The sequence below is a fragment of the Osmerus eperlanus genome, chromosome 11 (genome assembly GCF_963692335.1).
Source record: "Osmerus eperlanus chromosome 11, fOsmEpe2.1, whole genome shotgun sequence".
Classification (NCBI taxonomy): Eukaryota; Metazoa; Chordata; class Actinopteri; order Osmeriformes; family Osmeridae; genus Osmerus; species Osmerus eperlanus.
Window position 1 is genome coordinate 11,992,795 of NC_085028.1, and position 19,972 is coordinate 12,012,766.

The 19,972-nt window shown below is 39.1% G+C and overlaps 1 protein-coding gene across 1 annotated transcript in view; it reads left to right on the forward strand.

The window, feature by feature from the left end:
• The first annotated feature begins 14,990 nt into the window (after nucleotides 1-14,990).
• Nucleotides 14,991-19,972, forward strand: part of cntn5 (contactin 5) — a 73,633-nt gene continuing 68,651 nt past the window's right edge. The window contains exon 1 of the mRNA XM_062473124.1: nucleotides 14,991-15,325. The gene's annotated coding sequence lies outside the window, so the exon portion shown is untranslated. The remainder of the gene's footprint in view (nucleotides 15,326-19,972) is intronic.

Below are 19,972 nucleotides of genomic sequence, written 5' to 3' on the forward strand. Positions count from 1 at the left end.
TCTACAATGGCATCCAGGTAAAACTGACTTTGGCATGTCAGTCATAGTTGACACTGCAACGTGGTGAACAAGACAATATTCTAGCAAATGAGGGGGTGCTTGGTTGCACTCTTCTACCAAATTCTGCATAATTTCTTATGAAATTCATTAAGATATCACAGTAACTGAAATGTTTTTTGTATCTTGTTGATTTACGAGATATCAGGCTCATTATAAAGTAGGAAGACAGTATTGACAGCTCATAAAGTAGACAATGCTTCATGTTTGCTCTTTATTTATATCTACAGGGATGTTACATTTAGGGATGCAGTTGATTTGTGAGGTCTTCCACCGAGTGGCAGATTTATCTCTCTTTATTTACAGTACATTGTGGTGCACCTACTTCCTTGCTCAGTGAAGGGGAATGGTCCAGTAGTGTTTGCACATGTAATACCAACAGACTGTGTGCAAACACAATTAGAGGACACAGCATTTTTCTATTGTGCATAAAATTGATGGATGATTTAACTCGGAGGCGGTATCAGTGAGATGCAAACCAAATTGTACCAGTAGAAGTTATCGTTGCCTCCAAGGGTAAAAAAAATAATGAATACTGTTTGTCAGGCTATTACATCCTCACAACTACCATCTAAACTCCAATGCTTCTTCCAAATGTACAGTTTAATATAGCGGGCACCCAGCCATGACATTCTGGATTCTTCCTCTTAGTTATCACCATTTCACTGTTAATCTTGTGAGGTTTTACAAAAGGCACATACACACACAAATGTATTTTATAGAAACCAATTCTTTTGACTACCAATTTTTACCAATGCAGCTTTTGGAAGCCCATTGCAGTATTTTTCTTTGATGGTGCTCAGTAATTGTGAGGTAGAGTAGCACTGACACACTGCATACAGAATATTGATCGTTAAGCACCACCAGTTTTTTCCCTGCTGTTTTACTTTGTATTTATTCCCTGTTAGGTTTCCTCCTTGTATTGATCCTTGAAAACTGAAATAGAAATGTACAAATATATGTGCAATTCTACACAATAAGCAAATTGCTATCTGAGTTTGCAATGCACAACTGGGGTGGATGTCTGACCTGTTTGGTTAAAATACATTGTAACTCAAAAATTATTGACTTCCCCATTAGCATTTTAAATATGCAGTTTGTAGTGAAAAGATTAAAAGGAAAATGCATTGGAAAATCTGTGGTCCTGGCACATTGTTGTAAAATACTTGTTTTCCTTTTCTCTTCATTTTCTGCCACTTTCATATAGATATACTGCATGCAAGCACCCACGAGTTGGAAGCATGCTGTGAGCTAACGTAGGATTCTATTGATTAAAATCACATAGTATTTTGGTATGTCTCATGAAGTCCAAAATTAATTTTTGGCTACATCATATCAATAGGATATTGAATACTATTTAACTTAAATAGTTAAACATTGAGTTGCTTAATACAATTGTTTTAAAGATTATAGCGTTACATGGGGCAAACAGGGTTCATGGTTTTGTTGCCAAATTCTCAAATCACATTACTTGCTGTCAAATATTTTCTCAAAAGTGTGCATGTGACTTGTCATGTTTGAGACATTTGAGATTGTGTCAGGCATTTTAGTTTAATCAACATGAGTCTGGTGTGACAACCTGCTGCTCAGACATGACTTTGGCTGAAACACACGTCAGTACAGTTTGTGAGGCACAACTACCTCACAGGAGATGTCCTAATCAAAAGACGAGAGTACTTTGATAGTTGATTCTTGAAACTATTTAACCATCTCCTGAATCTTCACAGCACTTCCAATACCTGTCATAGCATTTGTTTCAGCACAACCAAATCCCCATGTATTACCTCTCCATAGACTTGTAATCATCCATCCCTATCTCTTGTTCCTATGCTACCAAGTCCCTTCTCCCCCCCACATATGCTGTTGTGTTGTGACTGTCCAATGGGAGTTGGACAAAAGTTTGTAATTTGTTTTTACCCAGTAGGCATAGTAAATCTAGTTCCCCTGGGACCTTGCAGAGATTATGTTTGCAGCTCATACACAGCCTGCGTTCTCTGTGCCGTTGCATCGCCTTGTTCCCTGAACGCCCCTAGTCTCTGATAAGACCACCCCTGATGGGAGTAACTCACAGTTGAACACCCGCCCAGCATTGCAGGGAGGCAGAAACAATATTTGAACATCGACTAATAATACCCTTATTAGGTCACAATAAAGGACTCAGTAACTGGTAAAGATTAGACCGGTAATATTTAAATATGCTCTTCGTGGCTCAATATAGTACAATGTAAAACACAAATAAGCTCTCATCTCCATATTAAGAAGCAATGCATTACAAAGGTTAGATTCAAGCAACAACTTTGACTTTATAACACCAATTTAGTAAAAATTGCGACAACTTGCAATATTGTAAATTATGAATCTATTGAAAGTTTATGGCTCTGTGGAAAATGAAAATAACTTTGAGAGATTACATTTGCACAAAGTCAACTGGGTCGGTATGACTATTGTTGATGAGACATTTATAATTTCTCGGGTGAGCTGTATTGTTTGCCACTTTCATCATATTGGCTTTAAAACTTTTCACAATTCACAGAGACACAGTGAATAGAAAGGCAGTGGGGAATGACTGTGAAATCTCCAAATGGTGTTGCTCTATGCAATGGAGAGTGTCACCTTTATCGTCCAATATTTGCTCGTAGATGCTATCAGGGATGACATGACAAGCTTGAAAAGGCTGTTGCAGTATGCAGTCTGATGCTTGGTTTAGACTCATGGTAAGAGGTTTTCAGACACACAGGTCAGTGATAGTGGAAACAGTAAATTCAATTTCTTTTCACGTTAACTGGTCTAAACGTATTCATATTGGCTGAGAATGAAATTCTTTGTAGTTGTACCAATGTGTTGGGGGAGTTTAAGATACGACAGCCTTGAACAGAGCAGCAGACAGTCCATTAACTTGCCAATAGGTGTAGTACAGTGGGGAAGTACTTTGAAGCATTATGGGATAAATGCTCTCAAGTCTTTGCTCAGGAGACAAAACAGTGGGTTGGAATTGAGCTCCCAACCATTTGATAAAATATTAATGAGAACCGACCAATGCATTTAGTGGTAGAGCACTGTATGCAGAAACTTCCAGAGCTATTAAAAGAAATGCATACACAGTGTGTTGTCTGCAGGGTAGGACAGACTTGAGGGACATTTATCTGTGATGGTTGTGGGTGTTCCTCCATTGCCTTGATAGTCAGACAGACCAACGTGATATTTATCAGAGTATCCCCTGGAAAAAGAGAAAAGGGGAGAAAGGAGAAGATATTGATTTATGGCCCTCTGCAACACTCCCCTCTCATTCATCACTCTCCGTCCCTGTGCACCCAGCCGTCCTCCCCGGCAGGGAGCCCCTCTTCCTCGTTGTGCAGCCCGCTTCTCATGCTCACACATCTAAGTAACAAGCTGCCTGCTTCACTCAGACCTCAGTCCTCCACACATACGCAGTGAGCACCAACATAGCCCAGGCACCCTTACGCCCACTGTGATGAGCTGGCTCACAATGAGCATGACACAGAAATATGGACAAGCAAAGTGTCTCGATTCGTGCAGTCATAGCTCATCAGAGAACCTTTTAATGCAACATGTCATTGCTGTAGTTTAATTTTGTTTGTCTGACCATAAAGACATGAAGAAAAATCACAAAAAGTTCAGCAGAAAATACACTACATTAGAGCAAGATGCAGAAATACATTTACACATATGGCAAATCTTTGGAGGGCAGGTGTCATACTCCCACAGAGCTTTGGATGAGATAAAGCCTTTGGTACAGGCATTGGCTGTTCTAATATTTGAAAAAAAGGAAAAGTGACAAGTGCACCTGTGTGATATTGGCTCCTGTTTTCGTGTTGGACCAGTTTCATGCTAATTCACACTTGTTCTATTGGTAGGGGGTCTAAATAATTGAACAGCTTAACTTTATCACTACCCTCTTAGGCTCCTTTCCTTTGAAAGAATTTATTATTATGTCAAAATTTAATGACCTCCTCCAGCAAGCCATACAACTTTATTGTATTTAAATACTGCTGCCTTGATTTTTTTTTTAACATTTAGTTTTTTATTCATTCCTTTAAGCATAGTGGTCTAAAGCAGACTTTGGCAATGAATATTCATAATAGATTTTGCCCTTTATGCAAAGAGATGACCCAGCTATCATGGGTAAAATGCTAGTCTGAGAAAAGGAAAACCCTGGTAGTACAAAATGATCAGTTTTATTGCATGCTAACTTATTTACAAAATATGATAAGTAGCTTAATTCTCATTCATTTTGTGTATTAATCAGCGTTAAAACTGTAGCAATGTCAAAACATGCGTTTTTTAAGTAATGTCTGAAAGGGATAAATTAAACTGATCAAACAGATCTCTAATAAAACCCAGAAACTCAAACGTTCAAAGTAAAACATTTTATTAACGGAACTTTGTAAATTTGTTTTGTACAATTTGTCAAATTGGGTTCAATGGAAAATTGACTTTTTGGGGGTTGGGGGTGTAAAAAACGTTCTGTTTGTAGCACTTATCATTTATCCAGCATACATTTTTATTCTAATGATTCTGAATTAATCATCTCTTACAGGACATTGTTGAAGGAGAGTGGGAAATAGTGTAGCCCCAATAAAGCGCTCCTGTTTTTCCCTGGGGACCTTCACAGCCACTCATGATAGTTGGGGTGATCCATCCCTCATCTTCCCAGGGACCTGCTGGAGCTCTGTCCCCATTCTCACCAGTCATTCCTGTTGCATCTCTCGCCTTATTATATGACCCTTCAGCATACCAACAGCACTTTCAAATTTCCATTCTCCTTGCCTTCCTTCAAGGCCCTCACAAAGTCAGAACCAATTTACTCTTTGGGGATGGACCTGGACTCGTCATAAAGCAGAACTGCTATCATTCTATGCTCCAGTACGGTGTGCAAAGTAATAAGAAGGTCCCATTGCTCATCTGTGTGACACTGTTCTCATTATACACACCTTGATATAGTTTCACAGTGTCTTCCTTGGTCGATTATAGTTCACCAATTGCAAAACAGTTCATAAATAGCATTATACCATTAACTGTCAGTGTCTCCATATTGATTGAAATGGTCCAGCTCTTCAAAATGTGTGTCCCTAATTATTAAAAGGTTTGGAATTAAAGAGGGAATCCCTCAAATCATATTCCTGAGTGACCCTTGTGTATTTTAAAGGTCTTTGACAAGGCTATCATGGTAGAGTTAGAGCCAACAGCATGGGAGGATAGATGGGGCTCATCTGGTGGGAATGACACTCGTGTGTCTAGGCACCCAAGATTAATATCTCACTTCTGTGAAGCCAATAAGAAGAAAATAAAGTCAGGTCATGCTGCTGGTTGTAGGGCAACCTGCAACATACACTACGGAAGCCTACATGGCTTGTTCACATCATAGATCCGAGGCAACAGTATGCCTTCATCACTGAGTATTGATAACTTGTATGAATGTATGAATAAAACATGATTAAGCTGGGGTTGGGTACCTCTCCATGATCTTTTTTACTTACCACAAACAAGCATGGACATGACATGCATCTTTATGATACACAGTTCATACACAGGTGGATGTTCATTTAATTTGAAATGATTGTAGTATGTAGTTTATTGTGGTTCAACTGATGTCCAGGAGGAGATAAAATGTTTCAAATTTGGAGGCGGGTTCTTGAATTAAGGAACGATCTATTCAGTTTTTATTTTTGCGTGTGTGTGCATGTGTGCACCTGTGTATGTGTGTGTGTGTGTGTGTGTGTGTGTGTGTGGCATGGGTGTGTGTGAATGTCATTGTCAGCTGTTTGATATTTCAGACTGAATGGTGGCAACCTGAGCAGGCAGCTGCTGCTTTTGGGCTCACTCCAGTGGCAGTGTCCACCTAAGCACACAGCTCTTCCCCCACGTTTTACTGTACCCACGCTGTGTCTTATTTCCATTGGCTGTTTTTGTCCTTCATGTTCCATTTACACAGTTGCTATTGAAACTAAGATGATTCCGAGTCAACCATGCGGTACAATTTAAGCCATCTTTTTTGTCTGGTGTGATTGGGGAATCCTATTCTTGTTGAAATGATTTGTTTTGTGTCCTTGGTTGATACATTTTCTATTTAAATGTATTGTCAACGGATACAGTGCTGGCTACTATTTGAGTACAGTGAATAGTTGTTGGTTTTACTCATTTGAAATTTAGATTTGTGATTCAGTGTCTTATTGCTGTGGTCTAATCAACATGTAAGTGGATGCATGTTGGAGGAGTGGTCGGTCCTGCCCACACCACAGTTGTCTCAAAATAATGAAGAGCATGTGTCTGTGACCACACGCACTGTCAAGTGTTCCAGCTTTCCTGCTGCAGGCCTGACCTTCCTTCTCCTGCTGCTTAACCTAATCAATTATGGTTCAGAACAGAAGCCAAGAGAGAGGGAGACGGAGAGAGCCTGCGACCTTGTCAGAGCCCTGAGGAGACTGTGAATAATTCCCTTTGAGTCCCATAAAGAACACTTCTGTGGCAGGAGGAGCAGGGTCGAGAGGATGTAAAGGTATCTTGTCGAGCATGGAAGAAGGAGGCTGAACAATAGAAGCGTAAGGGAGAAAAGCGAATGGTTCAATACTCAGAGAGAGTTTTTGTTCTCTATTTTTGTAATTTTTGGTTTGTAGTATTTGTATATTAGTACTTCAGCCAACACTATACCTTTTGAGCTGAAAGTCATGGTGAACTGGCCTATGTATTAGTCTTTTCCAAATATCTGGATTATCTGACTCCAGAAAGAAAAGCTATATTTTATAAAACTTCAAATGAATTAGATCAATACAAGACCATGGTTACAGTTAAGTGAAGGTTTGTATCTTACCCATTACCAATGTAGATAATAAATAAATATATATAAAGACAGAGATATAAGGGAACTGGCAAAGAGAGTATCCTCAGCTTCTGCAGTTTCAAGAGGTTGAAAAGGGGATTCAAAAAGAGAGAACTACGTCCTGCCTTTCCTTTTACAGTCAACCATCAACTCTTCGAAACATGGGATGAAAACAGCCCATGAAACCACATCTTGACCAAAGTAATATTGCCACACCTCAAAAGTCAATATAAAGAAGTGTTCACACCTCGGTAGAGAAGCCTATAGTAGATACATTGTACACTGCCAGTACTGTGTTTCGGACATAGTTAGACATCCAAATTATTGACATAGAAAATGATTTCCCAACTTAAACATCCATATACTCCAGGGAAAACCCCACCCTGTAAATAGAGCATGCTAATGAGGTCCAGCCTTCGTTCCGCTCTCTGTCAGTGAACTGAAAGTCACCCTGGATGGCCAGTGGGCTGCAATGCCTTGACTTTGCATAACCCACAGGTACAGTCATTAAACTGTCCATAGTGAGATGAAGGTTTATTAACGCGTGGGCTCACACGATTAGAGCTTGTGGGACTCACATCATTTTGTGCCGGACAGGATGCATTGTGCCACTAATGGTGTGTGTTCAAGGTCTTCTCATCAACAGCCAACTAGCCTCCTGACAGCATGGTACTAGGGAGACATCATTTAGTGCATTAATATTACTGAAACAGACATTGCTGTGCAATATGTTTACTTTGCATACTGCAAATTCTATGACACATTTTCAGTGTGTTTTGATTGAAGATGCTGGACTAATTTGCTAGTACTCAACGCTCAGTCTACAGTCAATAAGCCCCACTTCTAAAACTCAATAGGAAATTCAGAATGAAGTGATGTTAAACATGGCAGGTTTTCATTTTAGATTGTGTTGCTTAAGGGTTGGATGTTCGTTCAGTTAATGGTTACATGATCAGCTTGTCTCTGCAGGCTCAGTCTGATTTATTTATTATATGTGCCTTCCACTGCTTTAGTGTAGACAGGGGAAGACTGAACGTTACATTTAGCAGTAGGCTACAGTATCTCTCCTAAAAAATTGAAAACTTTTAATCAAATGAATTCATCCGTTAATTTAATTTTATTAAAAAATGTATATGAAACCAAACAGCTAACCAACATCTACACAATTGTAAACATCTAAAACCCAAATATTACGGTAATTCCACTAAAGTTAAGCTTGTTGACAGTAAGATATGAAGTAAGTCATGAAGTAAGGAGGATTGCAGGATTTGAAGCATGAATATAATTTTTTCAAGGCAATTGAGTATCTTTATTCACTTGTCTTGTTAAAAAAAGCTGAGTTACGGGATTATAAAGTGCTATTAATCGCTGCTGTAAACTCACAGAATGGAACAGAATGTTTAACGAACTTACCTAACCTAACTCAAAGTGTTCATGAAGAACTTTGATGGTTTTCAGATTCATTGGTCTGTTCCCTTGTCTGACATCGACAAGCGTATAATAACATCACTCTAGACTCATGGAGAAAAGTCAGTTACCAAAACTAATAATGACGAATGACTAAGACACAGTGTGCAAATTCTTAATGGAATCTTCCAACACTATATGTAAAGATGTTAATCAGTCATGCTTTGTTAACTGTATATCCCTAAAAATGTCACTAGAACTCCTTGTTTGGTCGATATGTGGATAGAGACTAAGCCGTTTTACTGTAAATGCAAACGATTATATAATAAAGCTTCCCATCAATCAAAAGGTATGATTATGTTATAGACTACATAATCAGTGCAGGTATTTTCTATGTTTGTGTACTGCAGCAGTTCTAGGTCTGTGGTAGCAGACTATGCCAAATAGTTAGTTTCCAAGACATCAATCCCAGTCACTTTCTAATGACTTATTACGTAATTAACTTCTTCAAAATACACATCTTCATGATGAGACCGGAAGGCACATGTTTCTCCACACATAGTCACAAGGACTGTAGTCAGCGTTTTGTGGAATTAGGTCCACTATTACTGCAATCAATTTTAGTTGAGCTGGAACAGATCCCAAATGTGTGATCTTTAGAATGAGAGGGACTTAGGAAGTGTGTGTGGTGTGTGTCAGAGGAGAGAGAGAGAGAGAGAGAGAGAGAGGGAGAGAGAGAGAGAGAGAGAGAGAGACAGTGGGAGAGAGAAAGAGAGAGAGAGAGAGGGAGAGAGAGAGAGAGAGAGAGAGAGAGAGAGAGAGAGAGAGAGAGAGAGAGAGAGAGAGAGGGAGAGAGAGAGAGAGAGAGAGAGAGAGAGAGAGAGAGAGAGAGAGAGAGAGAGAGAGAGAGAGAGGGAGAGAGAGAGAGAGAGAGAGAGAGAGAGAGAGAGGGAGAGAGAGAGAGAGAGAGAGAGAGAGAGAGAGAGAGAGAGAGAGAGAGAGACAGTGGGAGAGAGAAAGAGAGACAGATAGAGAGAGAAAGAGAGAGAGAAAATGCAGTAAAGGGAGGCAAAGGGAAAAGGGAAAGATTAGGTCTGAAGGTAAATGGGAGTGAAGATGTGAAAGGTGCAGCGTTGGCAGACCAACCAAAATTAAGAGTGTTTTAAGAGAATTTCAAGTATCTGGTAGATATTGTGTTTCGAACAATCTATTTCTCGCTGTAAGACAGTGGTTTAGTGGCGCAGGCTGGGAGGTGGTAGAGATTCTAGTAGTTATAATTACAAACATCAAACTGTTTGGTTTGGTGTCACAAATAACTTTTGTATCTCAAATAATTGTGTAAAACCATGCTGCTTACCCAGTACATACAAGGTATGTGCAACATGGTACAGTATCCAATAAAAATTGCATTTACAGCTCACGTAAAAATACGTTAGTCATAAAATGTTAGACCAAAACGATTCTCCACACAAAGCTAAATGGGTGGTGACTGGCACAATCAGAATCCTATCACATTGTGTGTTTTGATTGTGCCTAGACTGGACATCCTGCTATGATCAAGAGCGGGTTCAAAGTCTAGCTCCAGGATGCGAAGAGGCTCCCCCAGCCCTCCTACAGGGAAAGGAAGGGAACATGTTTCCAGCTGTCAGGCCCAGCTGCTGCTCTCTGAAGTGAGGCCCAGGGTGGGAGCAGCCTGCAGTGGGTGGCAGCGCCACTCCAATGGTGGGATGGGGGGTTGGGGGTTATCAGTGGGTTCTGGTGGGAGCACCGGAATATTTCTGAATACCCTCACATCCATGTTTTCTTTCTGCTCTCCTTTGAGACAAAATATAAAAAATAAAAAGACAGTTTTTTCTTTCTCAAGGAACAATGCAGTAACTATGTATAACTCCTGAAAGGATGTTATTACAGAAAGTCGCTGGAGTTTGAATTGTATTTTTGTGAATGACATTTGAAAATGAGTAATTACATGCATTTACACTTTGTACTTTATATGTAAGTCTCATACTTACCGGGACATTGTGTAGGGCATGAGTGTAAAAGTCCAACTATCTCATACTATTTAACTGAGCAAAAAAGGGAAAGCACGTACTGTATTTGTTTGTGTGTTGTTTCCTCCCGACTGGAGACATGGGTCAGTTTAGGTTAAAGTAATTCTCATTGGTGGCCAACTGGAAGATATATTTTTCTTCTCAAGGGACACAGTTCCCAGCATTCACACTTGGTGAGAAACCGATTTTGCACGGCCTTTGGTTCTCAAAAACAGAAGCAAGTTCGCTTGACTGATCTATTCATCTCAGCTCAGTGAAAAAAGGGGCACTGGTTTGAGTGAAATGACTTTTTGTCCAATTTCCACATTACTGCTCAGGCATCCACATGCATGTTTGTTGCTGTAGCACCTGTGATTTAATATTGAGTAACAGGTGCAGCGCCAAATACGTACATCTCTCTTAAAGTTAGCTTCAGATATGCCCTGGCATGTGTCATTCTAGCTGAATCGATCATTACACAGTTAAAGATGTTATAGGTTGGGAATTCTTTTTGGACCAGCTGTCCTTATTATTCAGAAGGTAGTAAAGCCCCAGGAGACGTAGAAGACAGATGGAGTTGAGGTGTTGTCGCTACTGAGTGAACAGGTAATGAATTACTTCAGGACAAATGGGTCCTGCCACATGGGAGAGGCAGGGTAATCTTCCCTCAAACACCAGGGAGACAGAGAAGGAGATCTGGCAGCTCTCACGAACCCCTCTTTATTTAGCAGAAACTCTGGCATCAGCATGTTCATATCCCTCCACAATCACTGAAAAATTGATACTGTATGAATTACCTTCAATGATGTCCTCTCATAAAGTAAGATTATCTCGCCATAGATTCAGAAGTCTGATGTGACAGCTGATATAAGGTTAGATATTGGTTATTTTGACAAGAGAAGTTAAATTCAAGAAATTAAATGGCTCATTCTGGACTACATTCCTACCCATCCAGAGTTACCATGTCTAATTCATATTCTCTTCCATTTGTATATCTTGATCTAATCAAATGCGTTTTGTTAGAGGCTCTCTGGATTAAATTGTATGATCTTCATTCAAGGTTTCCAATTATGGCTTTCAACATTTCACATTGATCCTTCTGCTTGTCCATTGCAACCAGCTGATCAGTTGTGACATCAGACAAATGGTGTACTCTGATGACAGTCATTACTGGAGGATCAGATTACTCTGTGATAGTTATCTTTATAATATCCAATCACAGCTAAATGGAGTCAGAATGTGTTATTTCACCATAGACAGCTCCAGCAAAAATACACATTGCTTGGATATTCTCAAGAATTCTAGGTCCTTATGTCCTAAAGCATAGATGACATTAGCGTAGATGACATTCTTGCACTGTCTTTCTTGGTCTTTCATTATAAAACTTTAGTTATTTAGCGAAAACAACAGAGAAATGGTTGGATTACAATAATTATGTTCATACAATTGTGTTTATGAAATGGTATTGTTCTGTAATCAAGACTCAATATAAATCATCAATGCAAGTCATTTGTTACAATTTGATATCAGAAATGTATGTTATTAATGCTGTGGCCATTGCAAGCTCCTTGTTAGGTGGTTGTACATGTGTCTTAAGCAGCAGAAGAAGAACAGAAAACACTATCAAAGTTATTTGGAGAAAGTGAATGCAAAATCCTGTCATGATTGAGATCTGTGATTAATCTGTGTTGTAATTTACTTTTGTAATGTTTTTTCTTCTCAGTCACTTTAAACAGACTCCTAATCTTTTATGCTCAAAAGAGTGATTTTCTGTTGCCACTTGCATGCATAAATACCCCATCCTGCAGATGTTTCTGCTGTATATAATGTAAAGATGCAATCTACCTCTCAAATTATATTATATCACCACAATCTAGTCAGCATCTGCTGGACAATAAAAACATTTATTTATAATATTTTCCAGTCACACTAATCCAACTCACCATCTGTATTTTAAAAACCTGCTCGCATCCTGATGTTTAAACGGTGCAGCACTGTAAAAAAACAAACAATACCCACAAATGCAAAACATTAACGCACAGGTGCACCTAGTACACACACACACACAAGCCAACCACCATCAACATTATGTGACTTCATGAAAGTTCAGCTGTCATTTTAATTGTCACATAGTCCTGTGTTCCAAACAGGCATGGATTATGTGGGTTGCATTGAGAACTGGGAAGTGACAGTATGTTTTATTTTCCTCCAATCTCTGAGGGATTGGTAGTACAAGTGTGTGATTTGGTTGATTGAAAAGCAGTGTACCTCAATTGTGTTCTTATTGTGTGTAATGGAGATAAATTAACATCTGTCTATTCTTGGAAGATGTTCTGGTGGTTAAAATGGCAAAGATTCCAATGTTCTTCTTTGCCATTTCTTAAGAGAACAGGAGGGCTCTTCCGTAATCACAGGCCATCTGCAAACCACAGATGTCAAAGGGAGTAGTGGCTGGTGACTAAAGACCGTTTTACTTCCACACTGATGAAGGACTTGATGGACATGAGTAGAGCCAGATTGTCTTTCTGTCACCTAATACATCTGTTTATACATCCTAACCAAAATATATGTGGTGTGAGGGTGGGGCTAAGGGATACAGAGGGCTAGGAGGTACTGGTAACTAATAACTCAGTCATTCACATTACTGTTTGACACCCTTATTAATGCAGAAGTAATGCTGGACCAGTTTCCTTGTGTTTAGGCACACAACAAAGTTAAGGATTAAAGTCCTCTTGATATGCAGCATCTTTAGGCCCACTCACAATATTGTATATCTCAGCACATAAAAAATGGGTTGCAGATCTGCTATTGTACTACAGTATGCAGATTACCTTTAAAAACCTAACCATTTTTAAACATTGCATCACACTGTAAATGCAGAATAGTCAGTAGATCACATAAAAATATCACAACAGAAGACAACAATACAAACACAAAAAATCCAGTACCAACAGTACTACATTTACAAGGTGGAATTCAGAAGGAAGAACTTGAATGTCATATATTACCCAGACCCACAAAAGAGGTCTTACTAAAATGACAGTTTTCATATACACAGCTTTGAAGAGGAGATAAGAGCAGCCACTGTACAATATATGCAGAGGAGGAGAACAGAGACATAAGAGATGGTTAATTAACGATGTGAAAAGAGATAGGCTGTTAGCTCAGTGTTACCATTGAAAATCTTACAGCAGTGGTAGGGAAGAAGAATAATGTAATTGATATCTGGAACAAAGATCTATACTCAGATATCATTGTTATAAAATGAACGCTAGTTAAGCTTTAAAAAACACTTTTTGACACAAATGTGGTATCAGGAAGATAATTTGGAAATATGTGATCCTTTTGTTCTCACATTATGTTGAATGATACAACAACATTTTTCTACACATTTTAGTCATAGAATTGTAGTTCTAGAATTTTGAGATTCCACATAACGCACTAACACTATAAATTGTAATGTTACTACAAAAACTGTGTCCTTTTCAGTATTCTGACTAATACACTCAGTAGGAACATTACTGAGTGTATTAATGAACTTGAAATAAATTAAATGTCTCTTTGATAAAAGGTGGGAACTGAGACATGACTCTGTAGTAATGATTACTAATTGAGTATCTCTTCATGTCATTTAAAAGTAATTCACCTGTACACATTACAGTGTTTACACCATTTCTGAACAGGAAAAGTAATACTGAAAAAAATAAAGTTCTTCTACAGCACCCCTATTGGAGATGCACAGCAAACACATCAAATACCCTTGTTAAAACGTGATGCAAATAGAAGACAGTAAAATTATAGGATTCAGTTCACGGAAGAAAAAATATAAATAATTTCCACTTCTGCACTATAGCCTAATCATAAGACCCTAATTGGATGGATTGTCCTTTTGTCTCATCTTCCATAATTTTGGGGGGACAAAAAATAAATGTAGGCTGGTCTCTGGTGACTTAATGTCCCAGATTGAGGTCATTTACCCATTCCACTGGGTTAATTCACAAGATATTGAAAGATGGCATGCCATGTACTGAGAGGTTTGTGAGAGAACTGACACTGATGAACAGTACAGTGACCAAGGAGTCTCAGTCGGTCACTCGTCTTTGTGTGTAGAGGTCTTTACACCATAAAGAGCATGCTGAGTAGTGATATTACAATAATATATCCTTGCCATCCATATGGAAACTGGTTAACTATGCGCCATAGTCAAATACATGTAAAATGCACATCCATTTAAATTCCTTCTCTATATAAAAAGTCAATATACATTTTATAGAACAAAGAGGTATAAAAGTAAATATATTTTGAAAAAAGCTAATATAACTAACGTAGACTGCTTAAAGATGAAACTACATGGCAGCTGGGTAATTGTCGTTTGACACAATAAGTAGCTTCCATCTGACACATTTGGATTCCAATATTCCAATCGATGTGCTGTAGGGTAGGCCTACAAGGTAAACTATATGTAACAGTCAGAATTTATCTAATAATGGACGCTACTGTAAACTACATCGAGAGAGAGAGAGAGAGAGAGAGAGAGAGAGAGAGAGAGAGAGAGAGAGAGAGAGAGAGAGAGAGAGAGAGAGGGAGAGGGAGAGGGAGAGGGAGAGGGAGAGGGAGAGTAGGATGGGAGCTACGACTATAAGCTCATGAACAGGGCACACGCGGCACAGCTGAGGGAGACAACTGTGCTGTGAACCAGATTGCCATCGCTGCCTGCTTTCCTCCTGACGGCATTCGACAGTGGCTGAAAGGTTTTCTTAAGTATTGGGAAAGGTGAAGTGCCCCAAGAAAAAGTGAACGCGGAGGAATTCTACTTTAGATTTCGTCAAGAAGGATAGGATGTATCATTCATGTCGTTTTACCATTTAGAAGCACGCTCTTTGGAATCAGGTTTACAATTCCGGCGACCGAGACAGATTTCAATTCGTTTCTGGAGAGGCGAAAATACAGTAACATAACATCAGAACAATCCTTCTGGTCCCAGCATTTGGCCGTGAGTATTGAGTTTTCGGTAGTTTTTTTCTTATTTTTTTCCGGGGGAAACTATGACATTTGGAGCTGTATGAATGAGACTATCAACCTTGTGACAGGCGCTCACCCTAGAGTGGTAAGTCACTGTTATTGCGCTCAAGAATCCAGGAACTCAAAGGGAATCATAACCACTAGCATTGACTACTGTACATAATAATATAAACACCATACAAACTAAAATTGTGTTACTGTTTGACTTCAGAATGTCCTCTCAATACTCACACACAAAAAAGAGACACTACTATGTCTGCGGATATTAAGTGCTGTACTCATAGCTTATGTTTTATGACAAAAAGTAATGACAATTTTAAACTTGAACTCAAAATTAAGTTTAACTCAAGCTTCGGGGTTGACTCTTGGATACCTCAAAGACTGAAGTCAAATGCTTCCTGGATTAGGGGCAGCCTATGCAATCATCAGCATCCAACTATACTGTAGCACTTTGGCTAGCTAGTAGGTACCCAAAGTCAGATATGGAATAGCCTTGAACCAGATGGTGTATTTGAATTGACCTCAACAGTATGTCTCTTAACTGGTTTTTTTCCACTAATTGGTTCTACATGGCTAATGTATGGTATCCTAATTCCCCTGTTGTATGGATTGTACACATTTTGCTTTGCAAGATCAATTCATCCTTTGGGGAGTTTTAATTTATCCATAGAACTGGGCAGGTGTGGTTGGGATCCTGGCTTTTCTTGGCATCATTTGGGTTACATTTGCAAAGCAAGAAATATACTGGAGTCCAGAGAAATGTTTATTTTCTGTTTCTTGTAAGCTCAATGCATGCTCTTGAACTTGGTTAAGCTTTACAGTTCAATACTTGTAGTGATTTGTAATCATCCATGATACTTCCAAGAATAGGTGACACTGCTGTGTAACCTACGACAGTTGGCTTGTATAATGTACCTAATGTACTAGGACTACTCCTGGGTTGTCATCATTTTACTTGATATAGGTTTACTTGATAAATAAATGTAGCTGATGCAGAACATTTTAGCCTAGTTAGAAAAGTGTTTGCCTTATGTACCTTCAATATTGAATTGTAATGTTTGTTTGTTTTGGAGCAATAATTGATTGAAAGATTAAATTACAATTAGTAACACTCTTTTGCACAGTACCACCACAAGGTTGAACACACCTTTGCTCATGACAATCACTGAGGTGATCACACTGGACCTAAACTAGGCACATTGAAATAACTGTTCTCTGTTGATTCTAAAGTTGACTTCATAAATAGATTGCTGCTCCAGTTGGCAAGCGATCAAGGGATTGATGAATAAGTAGAACAGTTAGGTTGCTAGACATCTACATGCTCTTCAAGCAGTGTCTTAATTGAACACAGTGAAAGGTATTAAGATGTATGGAGCAGTCACTTGATTCAGAAATGGCCAGTTCTATGATATTCACTTCTCACAGCTAGAAAGTCATCTAGCAAGCACAGAGCACATTTCAAAATCAAGAGTCACGTCTCTCCATCTGGCGTATTATCACACACGCACACACGCACACACACACAAACACACACACACTGTGGTCTTATATGTTTCTGTATTGATCAAATTGAATTTAAATTTAAAGGATTATCAGTAGTTCATTCAGCTAATTTGTATAGCACAGATATGTTTTCTCTGATGATCGAAGAATAGCTATAAACTGAGTGGAATTGTTAGGATATATACTGTATTATGTACATACCATATTTAGATTAAAATATTGAATATTTATGTGTCAAACTGAACAAATACCTTCAATGTTTGACTTCATATTTCGAAGATACTGCCATGTAATTTTCCCCTCACTGAAATTATTATTGACACTGGCTAGTATTTAAATTGAACTTAAAGTGACAACTTCCGTTTATGGTACTGGCTAGCCTGTGGGAAACTTGGGCAACAGTGTCTTTACAGTAAGAAGAGTGTGCTTGGTATACAGGGAGTGTGGGGGTGGGGGTGAAGACGGCGCTGTTGATAGAAATAGTGTCTCACCAAGGTAAGATAATGGGACCCAGCGGAGCTTCACTGACAGATCTGAGACTAACAAAGCAAATGTGGACAAGGATGTACCCTATGTGTTACGGGTATGTAACAGACGTAGCCACGCTCCATCATAACAAGGTATCGTTCGCCACTCGCTGGGTTCGAACGCTCGACCTCTGACTTGCCAAGTGCGACCACTACCAACTACGCCAAAGAAATGCTAGCTCTTCGTTGACGCGGGTGGCCTGCTACATACCTGAGGAGTGAGTTTCACGGTTTTCACACCATTACACTTGTACGATTTCATGATACCATAATGAAAATGTGTAAAGAGTTAGTAATGTTGACCTCATTATAAACATGCTAACAAACTAAATCAAACTCAATTTGTAGAGCCCCTTTAGACAAACAATGCCACAGAGGCCTCAAATGCCCACAGACCAGCATGTATAACCAACCAAAAAAATTGACAATGAAAAAACCTTCAGAGAGAGTAAAATTGAAGAAACCTTGGGAGGAGCAATTCAGGGAGGGGTCCCCTCCTCCAGATATGGTTGGTGGTGCAGAGAGGTGGACCATAGGCTGGAGACAATTATGGAGTGAGAAGAAATAAAAAGTACAAATTAACAAAATACTTGATTGTGAAGTCACAGACATTCTAAGTTTTGAATTTGTAAAGCATCAGCAGCATCCTGCATTGATGCTTGTCAGTTAAGGAGTGGTCGGTACTGGGTTGATAAGCACAGGATCAAAAACCACAAGACAGTTAGGTAAGAACCAGGAGTTCTGCATGGTCTATCAGAGGGCATTAGAGACCAATGTCCATGTTGTCGTCTCGGTCTAAATATTCGCAAACCAGCAACCTGACAGATGTTGACAGCTCAGCCACCCACACCAGGGATGTGGAGTGTGTGTGTGTGTGTGTGTGTGTGTGTAGGGGGGGTACGGTCAGAGACTGTTGAGGAAAAGACAATGGTCACAGTGTTAGTAGGGGTGAAATCCCCACCGGTTATGATCTAGGGCAGTGGTTCAACAATAGAATTGAGATTTTTTACTGTAACGTAAGCTTAAACGCCAAGACTGTCAGCCTCCCTGATTGAAACAGGAAGTCTGCTCCAGAGGAGAGGAGCTCTATATGATAAAGCCCTGGTCACTCAGGACATCAATGACTGACAACATGTATGCTCATATCCATTCATGGTACATGAAAGATGCCACTTATTTGTTAGATTAAACAACTTCATTTGGTGAGATGTAGTGGGCTTGACAAGAACAAAATCTCTATGCCACCCTGTGAAGCCTCAAGGCAGTCTTATTGTTTTGCTTTATTTGGAATGGAAACCTACAGTCTTTCTGAGACTGTGTGGGAAGACAAACATCCCTGCGGAACCATCTGACAAGTTAATTTATATAATTGCTTGTAAGCGTCTGCATTGGAAAGATTGACTTAATTTAGAATTCTCCCACCTGTCACTGTTGTGTATGACTGTGATTTGATGTACAATGAATCAAACAGACACATTTAAGTCAATGTGATGTTGTCACATAACAGTAGGCTTATGCCTAGCTGGCAAAATGTCTTACTCTTCATCTTTCCACCCTTGTGGAGTTGTGCTGATTCAATTTAGGTTTCTAGCTTCTTTTTAAATGGTCTCACTCTCAGAAACTTGTGTAAGAAAAGAGCTCTGTTCTTTTTTGTTGTTCTCGCATTTTTTTAATTCAGAAACTATGAAAGAAATTCAACATATGTTGAATTCAACTATTTGAAAGTAGTGTTTGCCTTGTAATTCACCAACCATCTTTAAACAATATAAAGTACAGTGCCTTAACGTGCAGGATTATACAATAAAAAGTGTTTGCAGTAATTTTCCTGATGGTTATTGTGTTGCCGGTGTATATTTCTTTTATACATCCCTCATGTAATTTCAGCAGGGTGACAATGCTGGAGTACCATTTATGTGTAAAATACATTCTTAGACTGTATCCCTGTTCAGAGGTGTAATGTCACAGACAACAGGGTTGTTTAGAACTGAGAACTAGATGATTCATCTTTTTCTTCAGTGGTTTGAACGTACTGTATGAACAGTTTTTGAATGCTTTGATTGATAGAAGATTAAGTCCATATGAAGAGAACCTCAGAAGCATGTTCATTTGAACTACCGCCTAACAAGCTTCTTTAAGAATAACAAATATTCATGAAACGTATTATTATTGTGTCCATGGTTTTGTCTTGGTTGTTACTATAAGCATATAGCCTGTGAGGTTAAATTGAGGCAGGGGAAATGATTGCAATTGTAAGTAGTCTGCGAATGGAATGTTTTTGAAGAGACAGTTCCTGATTTCACGTGAAAGTGCAAGAGCCTTATCTACAAGGGCTGTGATAAAGAACCATTCTTTTTGATGTTTTATTTTCAAGCTCAGGCCCAGTAAAGATCAGGGAGATGAAGGTGCAATAACTGGATTCATGCAGGACCAGTGAAGTCAAATGGAGCCATATATAGGGTTCAGGGCTGTATGCATCCTACTGATAGCACACAAAAGCCTTTCTGAAATGTGTAGCAGGTCCAAAGATTCAATATATCCAGGACCTATTATTTCATTTACTTTAAGGGAAAAATCATTGCTTTTATGTT